Raw genomic sequence first — 22,342 nt, 5'->3', positions numbered from 1 at the left:
ATTTAAACCCCTAATCACTGTGTCAGGCAGCATCTCAGACACTTGCAATTATTTTAATTATTAAGTTATTATTTTAATGCCCACCATTAACAAGAAAATTAAACCACAAAAAATGCTCAAGTAGCATTAATGGTCTTATTACAAGACACAAGAAGTAAGGAAATTCACATCTGAGGACTTGTCTATAATATTTGCCCCAGTTAACCATTGGTACCAGTACAAATCCCCAGCCTAGACAAGGAAAAGCTCCTATAAACCAGTTTCCACCAGTGCAGCATACCTCCATTTGAAGAACATGCAAACAGCTTTACCTGTCCAGACTGGACATTTGCACTCATGCAGCTACACAGGTGATTGAAATCTACATAGTAAACTGGGTTGAATAAGGGTGGCATTTGGGACCTCATGTGCCTTAGTGTAGCACATTTCCAAATAGTGAGCAAGTTTAAATATCCCATGCAATGCAATACTTAGTTATAACCAGGATGCAGTGTGGGTGAGCAAGAAAACTGGTGTTGAGAATGCTGTTTCAGTGAAAAATACAACATTTCCTTGCTTTGTGGGTTTAAGTAAGACCTTCAACAGAAAAATAAAATATGCTAGTGTGATAAGCCCTACAGCTAAAATTATAAATCTATAATTTGAATTTAACTGCAATTCGGTGAATTCATATTCCAGTCATTAATAGAAGTCTCTGATGTTGTCAACTGTCAACAATCATTACTCACTAGACAGCTTTGTTCTGAACTAGAAACCACAATTGCAAGCTGCAGTAATTGCTACCAAAGACAAGACACTTACAAGTGTCTTGCCATACAAAAATACCCTCCAAGAAGAAACAGATCAGATAGAGATTAATAGGACTTTCATGTCTCTTTGCATCTTATCTCCAGCAAAGAAATAAAGGGATCTAATGAAGACTCTTGGAGAGCATTTTAGGCTTAATGTACATTTAATTAAATATTCTGTTCATCCACTAATGAAAAATCTATAACTGTTTAAGCTACATTCAGAAGTGATGCAAAGCAATCATTTTATCCTGAACTACATAAACTGCCACATTAATTCTAAATTAGTTCATCCCAACTGATGTTAAACATAAAATCAATACTAATAGCCCACCTTATTTTTAAAAAAGTATCTTCATAATTCAGCAAACCTCAAGAAAGAATTTATACAAAAACCAACTTTGTCTGATTTTTGTATCCACTTAGTTATTTTGGCAGGTATGTGTAACTGCTGGAGTGTCTTTACTCATAATCAACTTCTCCATCTGCTAGGTACCGCAATTAATCCACAATCTTATCTTTTTATAGGCTGTGAGTCTTTACACAGAAATAAGTGAGATGCCAGAGACTGAAAATTGTGGGTGAAATCCTGACTCCACTGAAGTCACTGGGAGCTCTTCCATTCCCCATAGGATTTAACTCTAACTTCAAAGTTCCAGTAGAAGATAAGGAACAGGTAAGAAGAAATCCCTAAGTTAAACACCAATATATGTAATTAGTAAATGTAACAAAATCTATGGAAGCCATGTGAGAAGTGCCTGACCAAACTGAACAAAACTTTGCTCAAGAAACTATCATTTGGTGAGGACAATCATTTCTGAAAAAAGAAGATGATTGTGGTGACAATTTTCAGGGACCATAGGCAACTCAGAACTCCACAGCCTGTATCAATTTGGCTCCAAACCTCACTATGCCAGTGATGATCTACTCCTGGCAACAAATAAGGATCAGGTGTCCATGCAGATATTACTGGATCGACCAACTGCCTTCAATACTACTGATCATGTGGGGACAGGGTTTGATTGGCTTATGGATCCGAGGAAGAATAGATGAGGCTGCCCTAAAGCAGCCCTAACCCTAAGCCTTATTCTTTCCTCTCTGAGAAACTGCTTTCCTGATCTAAAGGCTCTATCATCACTTATCTTGCTCAGTGTGTATACAGATGGGGCTGTTAGGAGACATGAAATTAAGTGTTTTTAAGATGGAGAGGATACTCAGCTCTCCCCATTTTTCCCTGCCTATGAGCAACTGGCTGACTCTCACTGCATGGTAGCAATTAGGGCCTGTTTGAGAATGAATAAAGGTGAGGTGATATTGATAAGCTGTGGCAAAACAAATCCTTGCCAGATCTTCTATCAGCCCCTCCAATTGAGGGTATGGTCTCCTGATTGTCAATGAAATTTACAAGTGGAGGATCTGTTGGACAGTCAGATAGTGACAGTCAGGAGGAAGGCTTCCCTCCCCCCAACATCTGCACCTGTTTTTTTCCTCTGCAATACTCCATGCTTTTGTTACTTCAAGAACAGACAACAGCTCAGAAACTGAAGCTGGTGCAGAAAGTGACATCCCTTTTGTCAAGTGATGTGTCTCACTGGCAGCATGTGACAATAGTGTTCTGGTATCTCCACTGGCTGCCTAGTGGGCCTGCCCCATAAGTGTCAATGTGTTCCATATGATCACTTTGTCAAAACAACTTTCCCGCAAGAATTATTCATGTTCCAGACCTTGCATTAAATCTCATCACCCTGACCAACTATCTGAAAAACACTTAATCACTCCAGTCTCCTCTTCCAGCACGGTTACCCATCTGTACTCTCCTGTACTTAACCAGCTACCTCCTTTGTGCTCAGAAGACCATAACTTCCTCTCCCACTGCTACAATGATTCTGAAATCACCTCCCCAGAACTGGTGTTGGTAGCAATGGCATCCCTAGTCTGAAGTTAAACCACAGAATTTGAAAATATCACTAGACTCTGGATAAAATCTCCCTCTGCACTACTGATGCTATATCATGTCCATAACTACTAACAGTGTGGATACCAGTCTAATAGGTCATACTGGCTGTAGAATGTCCATGACTAATCGGGTAAAGAATGTGAGCGAGGCCAAACAGCAAAAATTAAGATGTTTGTACACTGAAGCGAGGAGCCTAGGTAACAAAATGGAGGAACTAGAGCTACTTGTACAGGAAGTGAAACCAGATATTATAGGGATAACAAACATGGTGGAATAGTAGTCATGACTGGACTATAGATATTGAAGGGTATGTGCTGTTTAGGAAAGACAGAAATAAAGGTAAAGATGGAGTAGCATTGTATATCAATGATGAGGTAGAATGTAAAGAAATAAGAAGCAATGGAATGGATAAGACAATCCATCTGGGCAAATATCACACTGGGGAAGAAAACTACTAGAGCCTCCCCTGGGATAGTGCTTGGGGTGTGCTATAGACTGCCAGGATCTAATTTGGATATGGATAGAGCCCTCTAATGTTTTTAATTAAGTAAATACTAATGGAAACTGCATGAACATGGGAGACTAACTTCCCAGATATAGACTGGAGGACAGTGCTAGTAATAATAGGGCTCAGATTTTCCTAGATGCAATAGCTGATTGATTCCCTCATCAAGTAGTTGCTGAACTGACAAGCGGGGATGCCATTTTAGATTTGGTTTTGGTGAGTAGTGAGGACCTCAGAAGAAATGGTTGTAGGGGACAACCTTGGTTCAAGTGACCATGAGCTACTTCAGTTCAAACTGAACAGAACAAATAAATCTGCAACTAGGGTTTTTGATTTCAAAAGGGCTGACTTTCAAAAATTAAGGAAATTAGTTAGGGAAGTGGATTGGACTGAAGAATTTATGATCTAAAGGCAGAGGTGGCCTGGGATTACTTCAAGTCAAAGCTGCAGAAGCTATCTGAAGCCTGCATCCCAAGAAAGGGGGAAAAATTCATAGGCAGGAGTTGTAGACCAAGCATCTCAGAGAAAGTGATTAAGGAAAAGCAGAAAGCATACAGGGAGTGGAAGATGGCAGAGATCAGCGAGGAAAGCTACCTTATTAAGGTCAGAACATGTAGGGATAAAGTGAGAAAGGCTAAAAAAGTCAAGCAGAGTTGGACCTTGCAAAAGGAATTAAAACCAATAGTAAAAGGTTCTATAGCCATATATATATAAATAAGAAAAGGAAGAAGTGGCACCGCTAAACACTGAGGATGGAGTGGAGGTTAAGGATAATCTAGGCATGGCCCAATATCTAAATACTTGGCCTCAGTCTTTAATGAGGACCTTAGGGATAATGGCAGCATGACAAATGGGAATGAGGATATGGAGGTAGAAGTGAAACTCAAACAGCTTAATGGGACTAAATCAGGGGGCCCAGATAATCTTCATCCAAGAATATTAAAGGAACTGGCACTGAAATTGCAAGCCCATTAGCAAGAATATGTAATGAATCTGTAAACTCAGGGGTTGTACCATATGACTGGAGAATTGCTAACATAGTACCTATTTTTAAGAAAGGGAAAAAAGTGATCCGGGTAACTACAGGCCTGTTAGTTTGACATCTGTAGTATGCAAGGTCTTGGAAAAAAATTTTGAAGGAGAAAGTAGTTAAGGACATTGAGGTCAATGGTAAATGGGACAAAATACAACATGGTTTTACAAAAGGTAGATCGTGCCAAACCAACCTGATCTTCCTTCAGAAAGGAACAGATTTTTTTAGACAAAGGAAATGCAGTGGATCTAATTTACCTAGATTTCAGTAAGGTGTTTGATACGGTACCATATGGGGAATTAGGTAAACTGGAAAAGATGGGGATCAATATGAAAATTGAAAGGTTGATCAGGAATTGGTTAAAGGGGAGACTACAGTGGGTGACACTGAAAGGGGAACTGTCAGGCTGGAGGGAGGTTACCAGTGGAGTTCCTTAGGGATTGGTTCTGGGACCAATCTTTTTACTACTGACCTTGACACAAAAAGTGGGAGTGTGCTAATAAATTTTGCGGATGACACAAAACTGGGAGGTATTGCCAATTTAGAGAAGGACTGGGATACTATACTGGAGTATCTGGATGACCTTGTAAACTGGAGTAATAGTAATAGGATGAAATTTAATAGTGAGAAGTGTAAGGTCATGCATTTAGGGATTAACAACAAGAATTTTATAGTTATAAGCTGGGGACGCACCAATTAGAAGTAATGGAGGAGGAGGACCTTGCAGTATTAGTTGATCATAGGATGACTGAGCTGCCAACGTGAGGCACTGGTGAGACCTCATCTGGAACAGTGTGTGCAGTTCTGGTCTCCCATATTTAAGGATGAATTCAAACTGGAACAGGTAAGAGAAGGGCTACTAGGATGATCGGAGGAATGGAAAACCTGTCTTATGAAAGGAGACTCAAGGAGCTTGGCTTGCTTAGCCTAACTAAAAGAAGGCTGAGGGGAGATAGGATTGCTCTTGATAAATATATCAGAGGGATAAATACTGGAGAGGGAGAGGAATTATTTAAGCTCAGTACCAATGTGGACACAAGAACAAATGGATATAAACTCGCCATCAGGAAGTTTAGACTTGAAATTAGACTAAGGGTTCTAACCATCAGAGGAGTGAAGTTCTGGAACAGCCTTCCAAGGGAAGCAATGGGGGCAAAAGACCTATCTGGCTTCAAGATTAAACTCAAATTTATGGAGGAGATGGTATGATGGGATAACATGATTTTGGCAATTGATCTTTAACTATTCATGGTAAATAGGCCCAATGGCCTGTGTTGGGATGTTAGATGGGGTGGGATCTGAGTTACTACAGAGAATTCTTTCCTGGAAATCTGGCTGGTGAATCTTGCCCACATGCTCAGGGTTCAGCTGATCGCCATATTTGGGATCAGGAAGGAATTTTCCTCCAGGGCAGATTGGAAGAGGCCCTCGGGGTTTTTTGCCTTCCTCTGAAGCATGGAGCACAGGTCACTTGCTGGAGGATTCTCTGCACCTTGAAGTCTTGAAACCATGATTTGAGGACTTCAATAGCTCAGACATAGGTGAGAAGTTTATTGCAGGAGTGGGTGGGTGAGATTCTGTGGCCTGTGTTGTCCAGGAGGTCAGACTAGATGATCATAATGGTCCCCTCTGACCTTAATATCTATGAATCTATGAAACTGCACTAGTATTTACTCTGCAATGAACCCCCTGCTCTTCTTCCATCCTGTCTCACCTCCCTGGAGAAAATTCCTATTTTTCTGTTTTATTTGAAATCTCACATGAAATCATAACCATCCCCTCTGCAGTTGCAATCCTCTCAGCCCTGCACACTGATCCTTCTACAGCTTTCTACCCTCTTCTGGATATTAACACATTCTCAAAACACCAGTCTTTCAATAAATAAAAGTCTCATCTTGTCTCATCCTGTCTGCCAACCACTCATCCACTGTTGTGTGCCACAGTAATAACCAGATACCTACTGTGTCTGATACCTTCCCCAACTTCCTCAGAAGTCCTGCCATATCACCACTACTGTTCCCTCTAAGCTGTGCGCGTGTGCACACAGATTCTGAACTCTGCACACACGGCAAAACACTGCACGCACAAAAATTTGCACAGAAGACTTTTGTGCACATGGCCTGTCAAATTAGAGGGAACACTGATCACCTCAGAAAGAAGTGAAAGGGGAATTTTTGCATTCACTTGCTGTTTTCCCGTTAAAGACTTTGCTGAGAAGAGAATGAGACAAGATCTTTGTTCCTCACCTACCCAGAAAAACCTTCCCATGTTTCTTTCCTATGTAACTTTCATAGTCCGAGTCTGTCCTCCTACATGTGCTTTACAATCTCAGAATCCTGGTGCACTCTCATCCTCCTGACCTACATATACTATAAACCATGACAGCTTTCTTGACTGCTGTCAGTTAGTCCCAATCCCAGAAACCTTGCTCTTGGTTTCACATATGCCCATCTAACCATTCCTTTTGGTGATTGGCAAGGGACTCTCCTAATGTTGTCCAGTGCCATCTTTGCCCCACCCCACCCCTCAATCTATTCCAACCGATCTGCTCACAGCATTTTTTAATTCAACCTTTGGTGCTGCTTCTGTGAAAATTCTATCTAATTCTATATATGATCCAACATTTCAGCCCTCTCCTGACTGAAGGATCTGATGAGCTTGAAGGAGACCATTCACTCACTTCCTCCAGCTCTGAACATTCAAAACTTACCTTAAAACCTGAAGTAGCAAGAAGAGTAGCAAGAAGAGTAATGAAAACTTCGTTATCCCACCCAACTTACCACCTCATTTCATATCTGCCCATGTTGTCAGGAAAACATCAACTTGACCTATAACTCTTGCCTTTACATTTCCCAAGAATGGAAAGCTAAGAGCTACTTAATCCTTATTTATGCCTTCATGGCATTTTCATCTGTACTGGTGAAACTTTGTCCCTAAACTGCAACTTTCTAAGATGTAGTATGTTCCTTTATACATTTGATAAAGTAGTGCCTCAAGTTTGTGAAAAGTGTGTTGTGCTAATCAGCAGAATAGTTCTGCATCTATCCTGAGAACCCAGACCAGGTGTGTCTTGTTTGCTCAGATTCAGGAGTATAAAGCAAGCATCTCCTGCAGAGCTTGTCCTCATTGCAACAGCTAGCTTGAGTTACTCCACTCAAGCTAGTCTAGCACAAGTAAGTCTCTGTCTACACTGGCAAGTTTCTGCACAGCAAAGCAGCTTTCTACGCTGTAACTCCTGAGGTGTACACTGCCAAGCCACTTCATGTACAGAAACTACACAGCTGCAGTGCTCTTAAAAAAACACCCTGAGCAGCGTACAAGCTTTCTGCACTGGGGCTACAGCACTGCAGTGCCAGTGTAGACACCACAGCACTGTAATAGCCACAACTGGCCTTCAGGAGGTGTCCCACAATGCCTGTTTTCACCTCTGGTCATCGGTTTGAACTCTACTGCCCTGCCCTCAGGTGACCAACTGTCATCCCCTCCCATTCCTTTGGGAAACTTGAAAGTCCCCTTCCTGTTTGCTTGGTGACATGGGCAATGATCTTCGTGCATCTTTCCAGGTGGCCATGCCTGCTCCACGCACCAGGTGATCCCCTGCTTGGAGCAATGCTGAGCTGCTGGACCTCATGGTCATTTGGGGAGAGGAGGCTGTCCAGTCCCAGCTGTATCCAGCCATAGGAATTATACCACCTACAGACAGATTTCATGATGTACGACAGAAAGGGGCCATGACTGGGACACACTGCAGTGCAGGGTCAAAGTGAAGAAGCTGTGGAACACCCACCACAAGGCGCGGGAGGCAAACCTCCACTCTGGTGCCATGCCCATGAGCTGCCGGTTCTACAAAGAGCTGGACGCTATACTTGGTGGTGACCCCACCTCCACTGAGAAGGCCCCTGTGGCTACTTTGTGTGCCAGCTGAGAGTGGACCGAGCCAGGAGGAGGAAATCTTGGACGAAGAGGGGGAAGGGGACCCAGAAGCAGAGGAGGACTCTGAGGCCAGAGACACATGCAGTCAGGAGCTCTTTTCTACCCCAGAGGAGCCTAGCCAGTCACAGCAATCAGAGCTTGGTGAGGTGCAAACAAGAGAGGAGGCCCCTGGTAAGTGAATCTGATTTGGGGAAATCACTGAAGCGAGTTGTTGGGGGCAGGAGGGTTGCAGGAAGCAGGCTTGTCTCCCACCGCACGCCTAGTCTGAGCAGCGGAGCAGGCTGTTGATTGACACCCTCACTTCATGGGAGCCTCCCTCAGAGATCTCCAGTAAACTCTCATAGAGCTCCTGGGCAATCTGCTGCCACAGGTTCCTCAGCAGAGCTGCTTTGTTTCTTGCCCCATTAACAGTAACTTTCCTGCACCAGGGTGCCATCATGGAGGGGGAGGGACATGGGGACACCATTGCTGCACACAGGCGAGCTGTATAAGGGCCAGAACAGAAGCTGCAGGCTGGGAGAAGACCCTCCTTTGATTGGCTGCTCACCATCAGCAGCAAGGTATCTTCCATAATGATCACATCCTGTGGAAAATGTGGGGACAGGAATGATTATCAGCCCCAGTGCTGGCTCTCCAAGAACCATGTGCCCAGTGTGCAGCAGGGTCCGGGAAAGAGTGATTTACTGTGCCCCTGTGGCTACTCACCATTTGGGGGTCTTGTGGCTCATGTGTGCTTGCCTGGGGTCAGGCAGTTAGTGACAGGTATGGGTACTGGCTGTGTTTTAAAGCACTGAATCAGTGTTGTCTGTGTTGCACACAATACTGCTTCTGTAAAATGTTGCATTTAAATTTTAGAGGTGACCTTGGAGCCCAGCCTCCCTCTTTGTTCTGTCACCGACAGAACAACGGTGCAGAATTAGAAAGCGGCCAAGAAGGACTTTCTCCTTGAGGTTATGATGCACTCTACTGCTGAGAAACAGGAATTGAAGGAGTGGCAGAACAGCAAGAAGAGGGAACGAAAGGAGAACATGGCACACCAGAAAGCAGCCCCAAAACGGCTCTTAAACATAACGGAGCGCCAAGTGGACACACTCCAGGCGATACTAGCTCCTCAAACTGAGGAGCTCCATGCTTCCCCCCCTCCCCCTGCAGCTGCTGTCGCAAAACTTTCCCATGCACCCCACACTGTTAACCTCCTGGCTCCAGTCTCTACCCACAGCATTCCACTCCTCCCTCCTCACAGTCCAGCAGTGTGGACTTCCACTAACCACTGCACTCAACACCCAGCACTCTGCAGTTTGGCCCTGCTGAAATACAGCACCTGCTGCACTGTATTCCAAAGGAGGAAGTTGGGTCTATCCCTGGACATACACAAATCTGTAGCCATCCCAGGACCCATCACCCTCTTGGGACCTTCCCTTCCGCCATTCTCTGTCCCCTTCCCTGCTGATGAATTTTTTTGTTTGACTCTCCTCCAGTTGTTGTCTTTTAATAAAAGACTTGTGCTGGTTTGAAAGCACTGCAAAGCAACATACAATTATGTTAAGTCCCTTTCTGCATCATGTGCACCAATCACTTCCTAGCATTACAAACACTGCACTCCCAAGCATAGCAACAAATATTAGTGGCTTTCAGCTTCAAATTGCTGCCTGAAGTCATCCCTGATCCTTATGGTCCTGCGCTGTGCCCCTCTAATAGCCCTGGTCTCTAGCTGTTCAAACTCAGCCTCCTGACGCTAAGCCTCTGTGGTCTAGCCCTGAGCAAAGCTTTCACCCTTCCCTTCACAAATATTATTGAGGATACAGCATGCGGCTATAAGCATAGCAATATTGTCATCAGCAAGGTCCAGCTTCCCATATAGGCATCGCCAACGGGCTTTTAAATGGCCAAAAGCACACTCAGTCATTCTGCACTTGCTGAGCCTGTTGCTGAACCACTCCTTGCTGCTGTCAAGTTGCCCTGTGTATGGCTTCATAAGCCATGGCATTAAGAGGTAGGCAGGGCCTCCCAGGATCACAATGGGCTTTTCGACCTCCCATGGTGATCTTCTGGTCCAGGAAGAAAGTCCCTGCTTGCAACTTCTTGAACAGGCCAGTGTTCCAAAAGATGTGTGCATTATGCACCTTCCTGGACCAGCCTGCATTGATGTCTGTGAAATGCCCCTGGTGATCCACAAACACCTGGAGAACCATTGAGAAATACCCCTTCTGATTAATGTACTCTGGGGTTAGGTGGTCTGGTGCCAGAATTGGAATGTGTGTGCCATCTATTGCCCCTTGGCAGTTAGGGAAGCCCATTTGTGCAAAGCCATCCACAATATCACACATGTTGTGGAGAGTCAGTCTTTTGGAGCAGGATGCAATTAATGGCCCTGCACACTTCATCAACACGACTCCAACAGTCAACTTTCCCACTCCGAACTGGCTAGCGACTGATAGGTATCAGTCTGGAGTAGCCAGCTTCCACAGTGCAATCGCCACGTGCTTCTCCAGTGACACAGCAGCTTTCATTCTTGTGTCTTTGCGCTACAGGGCTGGGGCTAGCTCATCACACAGTCCCATGAATGTGGATTTCCTCATGTGAAAGTTCTGCAGCCACTGCTCATCATCCCAAACATGCATCACGATGTGATCCCACCGCTCTGTGCTTGTTTCCCAAGCCCAAAAGTGGCATTCCACTGTGGTCAGCACCACTGTGAATACCACAAGCAATCTAGTGTCATAGCTACTATGTGTGGCAAGATCAATGTTACACTCGTCTTGCCTTTGTAGTTTAAGAAATAACTCCACTGCCACTCATGACATGTTGGTCAGAGCAAGAGCATACTGGTCAACAGTTCGGGATCCATTCCTGCTGTCTGAAAGAGGCAGGGTGCGCTGTACACAAACCTTTGGAATATGGCACCAAATGCAGACAGAAGCACAGGGATTGCTGGGATGCAAAGCAATGCATCATGGGGCATTGGGACAGCACTGAGGATGCCCCACAACCCACCCCCCACCTTCCACAGTCTTAGCAGCAAAAGAGAAAAAGGTGCTCTGTGGGATAGCTGCCCACAGTGCACCACTCTGAATACTGCTGCAAGTGTGAACACACTATTGTGCGGGTAGCTGTTAGTGTGAACACACAACAGCGGTTTCCCTTCTGTGCTCCAAGTGATGCTGTAACTGCTGGTGCTGTAATTTAGCCAGTGTAGACATGCCCTAAGTATCACCATGCTGCAAAACAGGAGCTACACTGAGTGACTGAACTCAGAGTAATTGGATTAGAATCTGATGAGTTGTAACTCAACTGCTGCACCCCCAATGCATTACAAGCTCCAGAATCAGCAAGAGACATGCTTCAACCTACACCCTCTGACCAGCCAGCTAGCTCAAGCTGAAAGAACCACTTAAGTGGAGCTTCAAATGTTTATGTGAGGATGGAAATCAGGTTAGGGGCAAAACTCAAATTATAGCTTGAGCTAATAATGCTGTAAAGATAGTTTCCTCTGATTTAGGGCTTAACAGGTAAGGATAAACTCTAGAAAAAGCCAAAGTATAGGCTGAGGTTTCTGTTATCAGAAAAACCCTGAAGAAGGGGATAGTATCAGGATGTGTACACTATTGCATTAACAGGATGAGAGCTCCACCTACTTACCGTGTGGTTCTGGTCTGAAGAGTTAGTATTTACAAGTATCTTTTTACTCAGCAGACCTACTTCCTGTTGATATCAGATTATATACAATTACTTTAACAAGAGATTTTGCTATGCTACTGCTGTCAGCCTTACAGAAACACTGCTCTTGGACAGTGACTGAGATTCTCTTCCAGCTTGCACATGGGCAGCATTGATAAGTTCCTTTTGTAGGACCCTGTTTTTAATTATTCACTTTATTCTACCTGTGCAATCCCACTGAAGGGCTTACAGTTGCATAGCTATAATGGAGGGAAGAACTTCATCTGGAGAATATTTCTGGTGATGCTGCACAAGCCAAAATGAACACAGCTTCACATTCAGGTCTTACACTGGTTCTGAAGGCTGGCAGTTGAAAAACAAATTTCTACTTGCAAATTGCAGTAGGGCTCCTCTGTACAATCAATGCAAAAATATATGGTTTCTAATAGGACTCTATCCCTTTAAGTTTTCTCCTAGCAGGCTGCAGCTGAATCTTCAAAAGTAAGGAGGTGCTGAACTAGAGTTTTTTCTATCTTGTAATAGTTTTTCAAAAAGACACGCACAGACACCACTAGTTGCCAGTTATTTCCATTAGCCTAGAAGCTTGAATGGAAGACAGCCTGCGACACCAGATGAAAAAAGCCAGGCAATATATTAACCAAGCATCGAGGAGACTCCACAGACCAGCATTTAGAGGATGGGGATGCAGGAGAAGTATACCTAGAGAAAGGGGAGTGAGAATTAAGAAAAGATTAATGAAAACATTCCAGACCTTGAGATTCTAGTGAAATAAACCTACAAAGTGTTGTTGCAATCCAGGAAATCAATCACTTCTAAATCACTCCTAAGGCAAGTTAACCTCACAGAAAACTACTTCAATAGGAGAAAAAGCAGACTAGGGAAGTGAGAAAAAGATTAAGTCTGGAGAAGTCAGACAGCATTCATGCACAACATTCTGCTGAAGTAATTTCATGTCTGAAAGGGTAACATGGAGGTCTTTCTGTAAAGAAAGAGATGGAGTAGCATGTACTGTGTAAACAGAGAGTCCTGGCTATACCCAAGACCAAGTACCATCAGTATGCAGTGGGCAGGTGAAAAAAGCAGATGGTGAGACACAGGGAAGTGAACTGAGGGAAAGCCATGGAAACACTGGATATTCAAACTGCCATATCCAACTAGAACAGACAGCCACCACCATGTATGAACTCCTATAGTAGATCTACAGACTCACTGCAGCTAGAAACAGACTGTAAAGGGCACCCAGAAACTTCAGACATTAAACTCTACTTTTCAACTAATTCTTTCCACAGAATTAGTGATCCCAAAGAGAATCCGAACACTTCTGAATTAACAGTGGAATTTATGAGAAAGTGAAACCATTTTTGGGACACTTGCTGCATTTCAGAAAGACAGTTTACAGCTTTAGCTTTGAGTGAAGCTTTGCAGAGAATACATTTCTCAACTTATTGTTGGACATTTCCTCCAAAGCTTTATTGCTGTAATAAGATACTCCGTCAATGTGTAAGAGAACTACTTTGCATTAAATTAAGTCTAATGTTCTGAGGGGAAAAAAATCACTGTCCTTCAATAAGTAATGCGATTACCTGAAGTAAAATAGAATTGTCAATAAACCATGGCTCAAGGAGATGTCTCAAATAATGAAGGCAAAAACATCTTTCAAATTCATAATAGTATTTCAATAAGGACATTCTAATTTTACTTGAGATGATATTTCCATAACTATTTTCAGTTGCTTGGAGCTGAAACTTTTCTGATTAAGAAAAAACTAGTGCGTATTTGTTTTGGGTTGTTTAAAATCAGTTCAGCTGATTAGATTATCCAACTATGGGGAGGAAAACTGTAATAAGGGTTGGAACAGAGAGTGAAGGAGGAAGAATTACATAGAAAGATGTACTGAATATTATGAAGCAGTAACCTTTTTGCATGATAAAATGTAATACTTATGTTCACAGGGTAGATAGCCCTTAGTTTAAGTATCTATAGTATTCAAAGCACTGAAATTGTTACTTCTGTATTATTGCATTTGGGGCTTTAATTTTTATAAATAAAGAAGGATTTTCGGTTGAAGATAGAACTTTAAATGGTTTGGTTTTTTTAAACTTCTAAGTTGATATATATGAAGACCTCAGTGATGAATGGATATTGTGCCTTGTTTGAAGAAGTGTTTGGGGTTTTTTTAAAGCTAGATTAATATATCTGAAAACTGTTCTGCATATATGCAAGAGATTACTTTCCTTGCCTATTTAGGCAAGCAGGGAAGTCTGATACTCTGGAACTTCTGCAGTTAACCCTGGAGATCTTTAAGAAATTTACATAACCTGTTCTCACCCTTTGTCTATCTTCATCTCTTTTAAAATCATATTCTATTTGAGACAGGAACTGTGTTTAGAGCATATATCTTTAAAAAGTTTGGACCTATTATCCTCCGACCCTTACCCAATGACTTTTTACCACCCTCTTTCAGTTTATTATTTTGGGAAGACACTAGGCATCAGGACCTCAGCTGTGTAAGCTGTCAGAGACAAACTGACATCAGAAGCGGAGGATCTGCCCCTGGGAATGTGATGAGTCCCTCTCATTCTCCTCCACTCCTCAATGGTGGCATTTATGCTTAAAATAAGAGTTGAGTTTCTTTAATACTATGGATAGGTCCCTACCACATTTGAAGTCCATTCTGGTCAATTTCATGGTGATAGGATTTTTAAAATAGCTGAAATAATGAAATTTACTATCTAAATCTGAAATTTCATAATTTGCAATTGTAGGGTCCTGACCCAAAAAGGAGTTGGATGGAAGGGGGGGGATTACAAGATTATTGTAGTGGGGGGTTGCAGTACTGCTACCCTTACTTATGCGCTGCTGCTGGCAGGGCACTGCCTTCAGAGCTGGGCACCTGGCCAACAGCCGCTGCTCTCCAGCTGCCCAACGCTGCAGGCAGCGCAGAAGTAAGGATTGCAATCCACAACCCCCCTAAAATAATCTTGTGATCCCCTGCAACTCCCTTTTGGGTTAGGACCCCCAATTTGAGAAATGCTGGTCTCCCCCATGAAATCTGCATAGTACAGGGAAAAGCACACAAAAGACCAGATTTCACGTGGGGAGACCAGATTTTACAGGCCATGATGTGTTTTTCATGGCCATGAACTTGGTAGGGTCCTACTAATGGATTAGGGATCTCATTCCAACTATCTCAGGCTTCAGCCCCAATAGTCTGCTCCTCATAAGGGTTGGCTCGAGGCATTTTAAAGTTAACAGAGAGAGAGAAGAGAAAAAGGTGTACTTGCAGACTGCAATGGAAAGAAGCAAACCTAAATGTGCTAGGGCCAAGATATAAACACATTGTCTACCAACATCAGCACCTTCACTCAGAAAGACTATGCCAATTAAGTTGATTGCAGAGGGCACAATGATGGGTTCTGAATACACAAAAAAGTAAACACATGGCCCTTACTCTAGTAAAGACTATATTTAGCTCTTCTCCCAGGTGGTTTATTACTACTGGCCTCTGCTATCTCACCCAACATGCAATATCCCTACTAAGCAGGGTGGATAATAGCTATTGAAGAGTAACCTGCTGCCTTGCAAATAAATTCAGATTCTTAATCTGCACAATGCAGTTAAATTTGGGCCCATTGTGGTGAGAATATAATCCATATATTTTGCTCAAAGACATCTAGTTGAGAGTCAAAGGTATTTAAACTGGTCTGCCTACTTCAAGACATTACCAGCTGCTGTTTTAATCAGTGAGCAGTTGGTTTCTATAACTGGGAAGTGTATCAAAGATGATGATTTGGGTTTAAATTTCATTTTAAAAAAAACCAACTCATGGGAGAAGAATCATGCTCCCCATTCTAGTTAGCTAAAACTGTAGGCTGCCGACAATCTGGAAGGGGATGAGTACACTGTAAAACAAGCCACATCAACAGAATACATATGCATAGAAAAGAACACACTGACCTGGAAGGTTACTAACAAAAATAGAAAGCAAGACCCTGGAGGCAACCCCATTTGTAACACCCTTGTATCTCAGCTAGCAATTTTCAAGGAAGCCTTCTTCCTAAGAATCCCCAGGTAACTGGCAAACTACTTTATGGAATTGCTGCTAATACCAATTCTTGAATTTTAAGTGAAGCTGACTAAATAAAATGCCTCCAACTGGAGGTTGGTGAAAATTCCTCTTGGAATATGGAGGGTGTCCATATTGTGTATACATCTGCTGTTTTGAAAGTAACGGACTTGAAATACATTGGTAAAATGGCTAGATCTATAAGCTAAGGTCCTAGTCAGCACTTCAGGGGAAAACCTAAGGAAAAGGGACTGTAGAACACATCTTTTCTGCAAAGAAACCCTCTTGCTTAGAGGCTTCGAAGAGAACTACTAACAGACAACACAGATTATCCTTTAGCTCAGTAGGTTGCCCGACTGATTTTGGATACAAGACATTTCCAGTTCAATTCCTTTTTGGAATGGATTCCTCAGCAATAAAGAATCCTTAATTTGATGTTGACTGACTTGGCTACCTTTTGGTTCACATCAAGCTTACTAATTTTTATTCATTCTTGCTAGAATGCACTTATTTCATTAGTTATTATAGTTATGGTTGAGATGGCACTCATTCTGTGCTTTTATTTTTAAGTGGTTTATGCTGTAACGAAAATATTAAAAAGGTCAGTCCCCAAAATGCTTGTTCTCAGCCCAGAAGTAAATTTGAAAGACTGAAAATCTGCTTGCTCACTTAAAGTTTATACATATTCAGATAAATGCAAGTGCATTTCTAATGACTTAAACTCTTCTTAAAGATTCTTTTTTAAAAACAGGAAAATTAAATATGCTAACATTGCATTAGAGTTAAAATGGCAAAACCATCCAAAATTCAAAGTTTAGAGGCTCTGGAAACCATCTCCCAGCCACATTGCATATATGCATTAAGCTTCACACTACACATGGGAATATTTATACAACACCATAAGTGTACATGACAAACTTTACAAAACAAGACCATAATTCCTGTTCCAAAGATTTTATAATCTAACTCAGAGAAAAGGCACAAAGCAACAGTTCAGGTACAGGACAGTGTGAAGCCACCCCTGGTGAGGAAGGCATCAGGTAAAGAGGAATGGGTTTTACATACTCCCTGCCCTTGGCTCTGCAATGAATGACTTACAATGTAAAAATAAGACAGACGGCTGCTTCCTATACATTTGTATAGTGCCTAGCACAGTGCGAGTACAGCTAGAAACAGATACCTAAGATAATGGAAGGATCTGAAGGAAGACAAAACGCACTTGGACAAGTAGTGATTTTTCTAAGGCATACATGCAACTGCGGTATGAAGAGTAGGAGGTGGCACAAAAGGAGGCATGAAGCTCAGAGTGGGAGCAGGAGGCAGAGAGAATAAAAAGGAAGGAGGTAGAAAGGAGAGTGGGAGGAATAAGAGCAAAATGTGAGCAGGGAGGAGTATTTAGTTTCTTGTGCTTTTACCAGATCAAATAAGAAATGGAAAGTATTGCATATGTGCAAGGGGGCCTGAGTAATAGTTGCTGTGGAAACCATAACTTTGAATCCTGTTGCTAAAAATCTAGTAGTTCTATCGATCTAGTTATTTATACCATGCTCATCACTGTAGCAGGAGCACCTAGTTCTTGAATAATTGATAGTGAATACTGCAATGAATAGCTGTTAAATCCAGTATCAAGCAGTTTTTAACTTCTGAAAGTAGTGATCTCTTGGACCAGATATCACGTAAGGTAATGAGGGATTATTCTGCATTACTGAATGGTTATGCTGTATAGCCACAACAAATGATTCTGAACACATCAGAAAAAGTTGTTTGTGTCTCCCTCTTCTAAAAACGGACCCTAGAGCTGGGTCATTCAATAGATTAATCAGGATTTACAGAAATCCATTCTAACAGATTAATCAGTGAAACCTAAAAGACTTCTTAAAGAGGCAGTTTGTCAGCTTATTTTAACCCAAAATATAGTCAGCATTGTTTGAATAAAAAACTACGAGTCCGGTGGCACCTTAAAGATTAACGTAATCTCCATGCTTCTGAAGAAGTGGGTTTTACCCAAGAAAGCTTATGCCCAAATAAATCTGTGAATCTTTAAGGTGCCACCGGACTCCTCGTTTTTGTGGATACAGACTAATACGGCTACCCCTCTGATAATTGTTTGAATACACAGAGCCAAATTCTGAAGCCCCTAGTCATTACTCAGGTCATATTTTCATGAAAGCTAAGGTGACTTTTACCTGTGTAATGGCTGAGTAAGGAAACCAGAATATGGCTATTAATGATACAAAGACATCACTCAAGATCATTAATACAAAACCAGGGCAACACAAGGCCACGAGAGTAAGAAGTTATGCTGTTGGAAAAGGCATTAAACCCCATGACCACAGATGCCTAATTCAGTAGAATTCCCTACCCTAACTTGTCCCTGAACTCTCCTTGAGCTATGCTGCCTACAAGAATTCCTACAGCCTTAACAGGACTAGAGTAGCGCGCGCGCGCGTGTGTGTATCCTCATAACAGAGAGACGAGTCCTGTATATGAAATTCCTCCTCTTCTGTACACAACTGTTCGGAAATCTTTGCTCTCCTCACAATTTACAGAGAAAGGTCCTCCTACCCAAAAAGTGCCGTAGTGGCCTTGCTCCTAGCAATGTAGAACATCATTCTTGAGAAACACATTTAGTCATTCCAATTATTTAGTAGTTCCCAAGGCCCTCACCAAGATGAGGGCCCCATTATACTAGGCACAGTACAAACACATAGCAAGAGATGATCCCTGCAGGACAGACTTTACAATCTAAGTAGACAAAAAACTATCCACTAGATTACACTGCCTCCTTATGAGCCCAACTGCCATATGTAATGGATAAGAAGAGCAATCTAGTTGAATAAACTGACTCCATCTACGGCAGAGGTTTGGTACCCCTCAGAGGGTTGTGATGTTATTACATGGGGGAGGGGTCACGAGCTGTCAGCATCCACCTTAAACCCTGCTTTGTATCCAACATTTATAATGGTGTTATAAATTAAAAACACTTCTTTTTAATATTTAAGGGGGGTCCGCACTCAGAGGTTTGCTATTTGAGAGGGGTCACCAGTACAAAGTTTGACAACTACTGCTCTAGGGAGAGGGCAAACTACGGTTTTACACGGACACTAACAAGGAGCAAATACTCAGAACAGGGACTCCTCCTGCTATTTAGCCAGAAACCAGCTTTGAGGGATAGGGCCTGTATAGTTAAGATGAAACTAAGCCTCATTTGCCCTTGTTCAATAAATTATTATGCAATAAATTATGCTGTTGAAGTGCCACTGAAATTGGCAGAAGCTTTTCAATAATACAGGAAGAAAAACAGGTGCTCTTATCACAAGTTAGGCACCAGAAGTAATCACTCAACAGATCGAGTTTTTCCTAATTTTAATTTACAGTTTTTGGTATTATGGATGTAAAGAACTGCTTGACAACTATTAAATACGCATTTTCCAATTTGGCTGGTGAAGATGAAAACTACTATAGAACTAGAAATATTAGTGGGAAGGGGCTTCTAAACTAAAGAAAAGTCAACTCTTCTCTAAAAGTTTTCATTCCTGAATTCTTTGTGACCTTATGCAAAACACTGCACTTCAGTTGCTCGGAGAAATTAAGGACCCTCTTGTGCAATCTCAAGATTATACTTATGCGAGTAGTTCCATTTAAGGCTGAGATTATGTGCATAAGTAAGTGCTCACTAGTTTAATGGTTGCACAAGCAGATCGTAAAAGTCATTTTCACTTATTTAGATCCTGATCTAGCAAAGACTTACACACATGCTTAGGTTTACACAGAGTGAATAGTCCCATTGACCTCAATGGAGTACTCACCATGTTTAAATTTAAGCACATTCTTAAGTGTTTGCAGCATCGGGGCCTTAATATGTGTAATGTTGAAATATAGTAATTTTTTTTTTTTTTTTTACCACACACAAAAAAATAAAAGATAAATTAGGAATAACTTTCCTAGAGGAAAACAAGTGAAGTTCAGCTTTTTTAGAACCTTGACTTTCCTAGATTTTAATGTAGTTTCTCTGATGCATTTTCTACATTCAGAGGTCTACTCCACCTTCCCCCTGCCCCCAAATCATGCACGTGCATAATTCCATTTTACCACTACACATCCCTTGGAGTAATCCATTTACAGTCTTCCAAGTTTTTCATTAGAAACTAGATAAGCAAAGGTTTCAGAGTAACAGCCGTGTTAGTCTGTATTCGCAAAAAGAAAAGGAGGACTTGTGGCACCTTAGAGACTAACCAATTTATTTGAGCATGAGCTTTCGTGAGCTACAGCTCACTGGTTAGTCTCTAAGGTGCCACAAGTCCTCCTTTTCTTTTTAGATAAGCAAATACATCCATGTGCAGCAGCACGCATTCTCTGTTCAATATCACTGAACAACTTGGTGTCAAAGTATACACTAACTGCAGTTTTAGCATTTCCATGTAGTAATCAGACAACGTAAAGAATACTGAAGTTATGATTTTTACAATGTTTAATTTGTATGGGATTTTTCAAAGGTAAAGAGAGAAGGGGATTTAGACTGTATTCATTGACATATGACAAGTAAAAATCACAAAGGAAACCCACACAAATATGTTCACATTTATATACAGGTCTCAAGGTAGTGCTATCCTACCTGACTGCATGGCTAGACGGACAATTTTTTTTAAAAAAGCCTATAGCAAGACGACAAGTCTGACAGCTTTTTATGCAGTCATTTTGAAAGTTGGAATCCTGAAACTTGTGAGGGTGGCCTCTGGTACCATGATCCAGTGCAGACCCTGAAACAAGATGCATTATTCTCAATGGTCCAAAATCTTTAAGATCGAGCTCACTTGAAATACATATTTGCATACCTCTGCATCATCCGCTCTCAAAAGGGAGCTTAAGAAATTGACAGCTAGTAAACAATCTCTTACCAACTGGTCAACCACTTTTGAGGACCGAGTTAAGGCGATCTCACTATGAATGCTATTCACTGATTATGCCCACAGCTGAAGACTGTAAACAAAAGCAGGCCCCGGCGAGCAGGACAGGAGGACGGCGACGGCAGCTTGCAGCAGCATAATGAATAAGTGGCATGGTGATTCGAGTGGTAAAGTCCTCCATAGGCATCCTAACGCACAATGCCCGGGGCGCGTACACCCCGCAGAACCACACACGAAGGACGTATCCCGCCACACCAAACAGCCCCGGACAAATGTTGGCTTTGATCTTTGAGCAATTCAGATGTAAATGAGGGGAAGGGATTACGGGCTGGGGGGGGGGGGGGGGTAAAGCCATTTTCCCTTCCGCGCCGCTCACTCAGCTCCATCTGTGCCAGTGCCCCTCTGCGAACAAGGAATCCCCCGATCCCATTGTCACTGTGGCAAATATTTACCTGCCAGCTCCAGTCCGCATCGTGCCTTTGCACGACAACCCCGCGGTTACGGGCAAGCCTCTCGCCCCGCAGTCCGCACCCCCTCCGAGCCCCGGGCTGGCGTCGCGGGAAGCGGCTCCGGGCTCGGCGATACACGGGAGCCGAGAACTCCCCCCTCCAGCGCCACGACAGAGCGCGCTCCCCTCCCGCTGGGGAGAGCAGGAGAAAACAGCCTCCCCTGCGGCATCCGACCCAGGCGTCCTCCAGCCTCCTCGCTCGCCGCCGGGCCCCTTTCCCCGCACGCCGCCGAGCCCAGCCCGGGGAAACGCACAATGCCCGGCACGGTGGCACCCCGCTCCCGCCAGCGCTAGGACCCGGAGAGCGGCGGCGGGCAGCGGGGCATGACAATACGGGCAGCTTCCCCCGTGCATCCCCGGCTCGCCCAGGTGCCCGGCGCCGGCCCCCCGACCTACCTGCCATGGCTCCGTCCGGCCGCCGGCCTGGCCCTGAGCCAGCGGCGAGGGGGAGGGGGGCGCAGGAGAAGGGCGCGCAGGGTGAGAAGGAGCCCGAGCTGCTGCGGCCGCCGCCGCCGCCACTCACACCGCGTCCCTACCAATAGCCGCTGCTGCCATATTGTTACGGCAGGCGCTGCGAAGGGCGGGGCCAGCTAGCTCCTTGGATACCGAGCGCCATTGGCTGCCCCGCCGCTCAGTTTGAGCCAGGCGGGCCAATGGGGGGAGCCGGCGGCGAACAGCGGGGCGTTCGGAGTTGGAATGTTGGGTTGGGTGACAATAGCGCACGCGGCGCTCAGGTGGGGAGGAGGGGCAGGGCCCCTGGGAAGGGGGCCTGTCCCAAGGGGCAGGGAGCTCTACCGCCGACCACGTGCCTTGCGACGTTCCGAACGCTGGGGGAACCCGTCACAAAAGCGGCCCCTCGGCCGGCAGGGCTGCGGAGCTGCCTGTCAATCTCACGTGCCCCCGCAGCCAGTCAAAGCCAAGGGAGGGGTAAGATGAAGTTCGCGCGCGCGACGCGGGGGGCCTGCGG

The 22,342-nt window shown here is 43.6% G+C and overlaps 1 protein-coding gene across 5 annotated transcripts in view; it reads right to left on the bottom strand.

Annotated features, from left to right (window-relative positions):
- The window catches only part of TIAM1 (TIAM Rac1 associated GEF 1), a 248,244-nt gene extending 226,292 nt beyond the window's left edge, over nucleotides 1-21,952 (bottom strand). For 3 of the 5 annotated variants that reach the window (XM_043538299.1, XM_043538292.1, XM_043538293.1), the window contains exon 1: nucleotides 21,772-21,945. The gene's annotated coding sequence lies outside the window, so the exon portion shown is untranslated. Of the gene's footprint in view, nucleotides 1-21,771 lie in introns of all 5 variants that reach the window. The other 2 variants (XM_037905275.2, XM_043538291.1) reach the window with 2 other exon arrangements.
- Between the last annotated feature and the right edge of the window lie 390 nt (nucleotides 21,953-22,342).

The sequence above is a fragment of the Chelonia mydas genome, chromosome 1, assembly GCF_015237465.2.
Source record: "Chelonia mydas isolate rCheMyd1 chromosome 1, rCheMyd1.pri.v2, whole genome shotgun sequence".
Taxonomy (NCBI): Eukaryota; Metazoa; Chordata; order Testudines; family Cheloniidae; genus Chelonia; species Chelonia mydas.
Note: the sequence above shows the minus strand (reverse complement) of the source record. Positions and strands in the feature narration are given on the sequence as shown.